The sequence below is a fragment of the Lactuca sativa genome, chromosome 4 (assembly GCF_002870075.4).
Source record: "Lactuca sativa cultivar Salinas chromosome 4, Lsat_Salinas_v11, whole genome shotgun sequence".
Taxonomy (NCBI): Eukaryota; Viridiplantae; Streptophyta; class Magnoliopsida; order Asterales; family Asteraceae; genus Lactuca; species Lactuca sativa.
Genome location: NC_056626.2, coordinates 251442660 through 251449002, shown reverse-complemented (window position 1 = coordinate 251449002; position 6343 = coordinate 251442660).

Here is a 6343-nt window from a genome sequence, read left to right as displayed (position 1 = left end):
CTCGATTTCCGGCAAACCCACGCGAACCTCACATGCTTGCAGTGAAGAACATCTTACACTATCTCAGGCGAACCACCTCCTTAGGTCTATGGTATCCAACCAACTCAGGCTTCTTCGTTCAAGCCTATTCTGATGCTGACCTTGGAGGATGTGGACTCGACAGAAAAAGCACAACTGGTGGCTGTCAATTCCTTGATGGGAAGTTGGTCAGCTAGCAATCCAAGAAACAAACATGTGTGTCGTTGTCTACTGCCGAAGCGGAATACATAGTTGCTGCTTCTTGCACCTCACAAGTGATTTGGATCCAAAGTCAACTTCGAGACTATGGACTCAATATGAAGAAGATCCCACTATACTGTGACGCTAAAAGTGCAATTAGGATCTGTCATAACCCAGTGCAACACTCTAAAACCAAACACATAGCACTGAGGTATCACTTCATCAAAGATCATGTGGAAGATGGAAACATCGAGGTTCACTTCGTAAGAACCACTGATCAACTGGCTGACGTCTTTACCAAAGCTCTTCCTGAAGCATCATTCAATAAAATATTGCAAGGGCTAGGTATGACGGAATCAGAGTCAGTACCTCACACTACCTCTCCACCTCAAACGTAAGAAGCGAAACCAACCGAACGTTCGGGTTCGGTTAAACCATCTGACTCGCTCATCACTTCAAAGGTAGTTTTTCTCTATTGTATATTTCTTGTACAATTTTGTTTTTCTTTGTGTTAAAAGTATTTTCCAATTGCATGTCTAAATTCCTTGGTTTCTCAAAATTTTCCAAAACCGAAACCTACCAAAGGTTCGGGTTCGGTATTTCAAAATTTTGTTGAACCGAAACCAACCGAAGGTTCGGGTTCGGTTTTTCAAAATTTTCCTGAACCGAAACCAACCGAAGGTTCGGGTTCGGTTTTTCAAAATTTTCTGGAACCGAAACCAACCGAATGCTCGGGTTCGGTTTTTTCAATTTTTTCTGGAACCGAAACCAACCGAACACTCGGGTTCGGTTTTTCAACTTTTTCCCAACCGAAACCAACCGAACGTTCGGGTTCGGTTTTTCATATTTTTTCCAAAGTTTTTTTTTAAGTCTTATTTTTTTTCTTACTTATTTTTTTTGTTCTTTTTATTTTCTTTTATTTTTTTTATTTCTTTAATAAATCTCAAAAACTCCAAAAATATTTTTTCTTGTATGTTCATTCGTTTATGGGGGTATAATTGATGAATTACTTAAGTGTCCCTAGAAGCATGCTGCTGTATGTATCCCAAGCCTCATAAGATCTTGAATAATAGCCTTCATGACCTGGTGTACACAAACCTTGTCTTCCCAATAAGGCTAACACATTTATTCTAATCGTGAGCTACCTCACTCTCTTCTCACATGAGTTAAGAGTTTCCTGCTTGGTCCTTATTTTCGCAGCAGAGGTACTATGTTTTCTTACACCATCTCCATTTTACTTCTCCATTACATTCGTTTCATCATCGTAACCCTTGAGACTCTCAGAAGTTACCACTGAGGTTTATGGTTACACAACATCTGTGTTTATGATCTTAGTTTCGTGTCACTACGAGCTGAGTGAAACCCCAAATTCAACACCTAATGGATTAACGGTGAACAATTAATTTCCTCAAGTTTTCACCAAAGGATTGACGAATGTATCCTAATGAAATCTCAAATTTTCTTTTGTGTGATTCCTATGAAATTGTTAAACACCATAACATTTCTTCCCTTGGGATCCAGTTTTTAATTTTTTTTTTAAATTTTATAATTTTCCAAGCCAATTTAAAATAAATTCCTACCTACTTGTTCAACAGGCTACACCAGTCTCACAAGTACTTTGGTCACTTTCTTTCTTACTTCAAGAATAGAATTGTTGAATCAAAGCGAAAGCCACCCTTATTTAGCCTAATTCAAAGAAGCCTTTCAACATTTATTAATAAGTGTTTGATCGTAATTCAACGGGAATCCACACTAACACTTTAAGGTCTCTCTTGACCTTGAAGGAAGAGATTCGTGCCCGGGATCATCAGTTTCGTGTCATTATTGACATCACAGAATATCCTTAAAAGAGTTGCCTTATTTCTTTTTCTTTTACATTCTTTGCACGAAAATCTTTGATTTTCCAAAATTCCGTTACTAAATTTTACAGGCTGTATTATTACTTGGTGGTTAATTCTGGAGCTGTGGTAAAAAACGATCCACGTGGGCATTTAATTCAAAAGATGCCGTTTAAAAGGATAAGACGAAAGGTTGCTGACTCGGCGGGAGTTAAAAGGATTGATATTCAAACGACGGTAAAAAGTGGGCGCGTGTGAATTTGAAACGGCCATGCTTTTACTGACATTGTGGACGCGTGTGCGAAGTCCAAGCGTCATCACTCTGGCACTTAAAGGCGCGTGAGAAATTGAAACAGTTTTCTCTCTGAAACGGCACTTGTTGGGCGGCGTGATCCTAGGAATCTGACACTCTCTCTCCAACGTGATCAACGCACGCCTCAACTGTCATCCATCTGTCACTCAGGAAACCTTTTAGTATTTCCATAAAAGATTTAAAACGATTTTTCTCTCTCCTATCACCCACTATAAAAGGCCATCTACACCACCTTTTACCTCTTTACTGCCTACGAAATTTCCGAAGAACAAATACTCCCAAACAGCCTTCCTGTTCATCATCTTCTTCATACCTTCAACAATGGCTGAATCCTCTTCCAACCAGCAGTCCTCTCTCTCTGAAGCTGCGCTTCAGAAAATTGTTGATGCCTTCTCTAGGGCTCAACATGATTCGGTGGCCTCAGCAACTGCTGCTATCGACGCCTCAACCAGAGCCTGTGAGGCTGCGACCGAAAAAGTCGATAAACTATTCTCCGACGCTTCTATCCTGTTGAAGTCCTTACAGGAAAGCGCCGACGCCACAAAGACAACTTTGGAACCGATTGTTCAGGAATTGGCCAAGTTCGTCTCAACGGAGTTGACTTCGTTCGCTGCCCTTCGCCAAAACATAAGCGACGACAACTCGGCCCTTCGTGCCTCCATCAATGCGCGCCTCGCTAAGCTACAGGAGGATCTCGCAGCCAAGAATTCTTTGATGGACGTTCTGGCGAGCAAAACAACCGCCCTAAAGGTCAAGAGCACTCAGCTATCCAATTCTCAACAACAGCTGGAAGCTCTTCGATCCGAAAGGGAGGTCATCAAGACATGTGTTTCGGATGTACACGCTGCCTTATCCAACATCCTAGAAGCACATGATCCGATCCTAAACCACTCAGTGAGGCGAACCCTTGCTGAAAAGCTCTCTCCGGCCATGGACCTTCTAAGCAAAATCGAAGGCCTTCCTAGTTTTGTGTCCATTCCGAAACAAGGGGGAGATGAGAAGAAGACCGGATCGAAACCACCTCCTTCCTCGAAAGCTACTCACACAACCGAACCACCTCCGACTGGTCAAGCTTCGGGTTCGGGTGTGAAGGACAAAGGGAAACACATAGCTGAGGAAGAAGATGAAGATGAAGACAAGGAAACCATTGCTGACATGTTGAAACGAAAGAACAGTCGCAATGCTGACGATGATGCCAGTCGTGTGGCGCGAGAGGCTGAAGAAGCCGAACGCAAGCAAAAGGAAGCCCACGATCTCCTTGAGAGCAGGAAGACTCTCTTCCCTGCCTGGACCAGGGAGCGCTTGATTAAAGAGGCCATAGATACTCCCATCATCTTATGGCTCGAGCCGGTTATCTCGTTTGACTGCGATAATACTGTCGACTCGCAGTTCGACATGCCGCTGACTCGAAAGGCGTTTATCTTCCACGCCTTCTCAAACATTTTTGAAGTCCCTCATCTGAACGCTGAGCTTGACAGGGAGCTCATTGACTTCTATCTGGCGGCTGCTCGTCCTCAATACCTTACTTGGAGCGCCCAGAAGATTGTAAACGTTCGGGTACTGAAGCCTTACACCGAAGGTCATTTTATAAACGTTCGGTTCAAGTTGATTCGGCGATCTGCAAGAACTGCTCATCTTATCTCCCTGGCAGATCTACCGAACTTAAATCCTCATGATTGGATTGTCCTGCATAATATCCTTTTGACTGATGAAGCCGAATACAGTCCTATCATAGACCATATCAAAAGGATGTTAGTCTGTTACATCATGGAGGTTGCCCTTATGGATCAGGAGGTCGCCACAGTCTTCAAGAAGAAACCGAAGATTGCTCCTGTGGGATCGGCCAGTGATCTCAACCAAATGCAAATGGGCAAAATCGACCCGAGACGCAACTCGGTTATGTTCACTAGAGCAGAAGGACAGAAATGTCTCTTTGCTTTAGCTGACAAACACCTTTACACCACTGCTTGTCTGGAGCATGTGTTATCAATCATCAAAAGGTGTAAAGAGAATTCGGCTGATGACATCAAGTACTCTAACGACATGATCCAATAGTACATTCGGTTTAGACAGACAATTCTCTCTCTCACCAAATGTCTGTTTAGCACCGTGAAGAAGAAGGTACCTGCTTTAGCTGCTGGCCCAAGTAACAAGTGAAGGTCTCTCTCCAATTGACGCAAAGGGGGAGATTGTTGGGCTGAAGATTATTTTGAAGTGTTGCGTCGTTGGGCTCGATAGTTTAGTTATTTTGTATTCCGGTTTGGGCCTTTCCAACCGAGAGCCTTTTATGTTTTTATATATAAGAATATGCTTGCATGCATATTAGGTTAACGATTTTAGAGAGTAACGATAATAGCGATTCGTCTAGAGCATAACGATAACATTTACAGGTTTCTTTAATCGTTCTTGTAACCTACCAATCCTCTACAGTTTATGTTCTTAATCGAGCTCTTTTGAGGATTTTGTTTAATCATTCGACACGTTTGATTCAATCTTGTTTCGTTCTTATTTCCGTGTTCTTATAATTTTATATTTACATACTTGTTCAAGATCTAATCGATCTTCATAGATTAAAGGTTATTTTAATCTCATCAATGTCCTACCCTAACTCGCCAAGTTGTATGAACAACTCGTCGAGTTACACTTCATCCTATGAACACGTTCTGTCCTTGACTCGCCGAGTTGTATGAACAACTCGCCGAGTACCATGAAGATTGTCTTTAACTTGCCGAGTACGTTCATGCACTCGCCGAGTACCATGAATTCCCAGAACTCTTTGCTTAGTCCAGAACGTTGGGTCACTCCCCGGGACTCCTAAAACCCTTCCACACTCAACTAGTCCTTATGACCCTCACTAATATGGGACCAAAACCCTTGGACTCGCCGAGTCCAGGAATGGACTCGCTGAGTCTAACACATTCCCTACTAAAAACTTCGATTTCTGATCTACAACACTTAACCAAATGATAGATCCAGTCCCCTAAACTCGATCTAGCATGTAAAGTTACAAACTTTACGTGCATGCATGTGACATTAGAGCTTAAAAGGCTCTAAAATGGTTCTTTTGTTGCATGGGGCCTTCCATGGTGCAAAAAGCAACCTGGATCTGACTTGTGGAACATAAAATTACATGATACAGAAGCCCAAACCCCCAACGATGTTTGTAAACATGGTTGGCCACCAAAAAAGGCTTATAAAAGCCCTAAATCACCTCAAAGAGGGATCTAACAAATGAATGAGCAAGGTTCAGACTTTATACCTTCCAAAGACTGCAAATGATGAACCAAACTCGAATCCTTCAGTCCCCTCTTGATCCTTCTATGCTCTTCCTTCTTCCTTGAGATCAAAACTCACAAGAATCGCTCAAAAGCCTTAAATCTTGTCACAGCCCGAAACCGAAGGCGTAAACGTTTCGGGGGGGAGGACATCATGAAGTATCGCAACCAATGTACATAGTAAGCATAGTAAACACAAAACATTACATTACATAGATTCATTACGTTTGTTTGAAAACAAAGTGTTACAAGTGTTATACATATAAGTATCATATGAACAAAAGCTAAGACGGGTCTTCTATATGCTCCGACTTTCAAAAGATCGTGGGGTACCTGTCTAATGTGGACCTGAGAATACAAGCAATTTAAAAATCAGCATAAAGCTGGTGAGTTCATAAGCGGTTTGTTTTTCTGAAAATGAACAAGTTTCCTTTGAGTTTCTGAAAAATTTGTGAATCCAATAAAATCCTATATTTTCTTATGAGTAAAGTTTAGTTATCCATTAGTTACACGGTCTAGATAAGAACAGTTCAGTTATCCCAGGAAAAACCCTTATTTTCCTAAAAGTTTGTGTTTGGTTATCGAATCCAAATGTAATGTACAAGTATCTACCATACTTAAAATGTTTGTGTGAAGTTTATTGAAAACCTGGTTATCCTTGAAATGTATGTTAGTTTTAACACGTATATAAAACTATT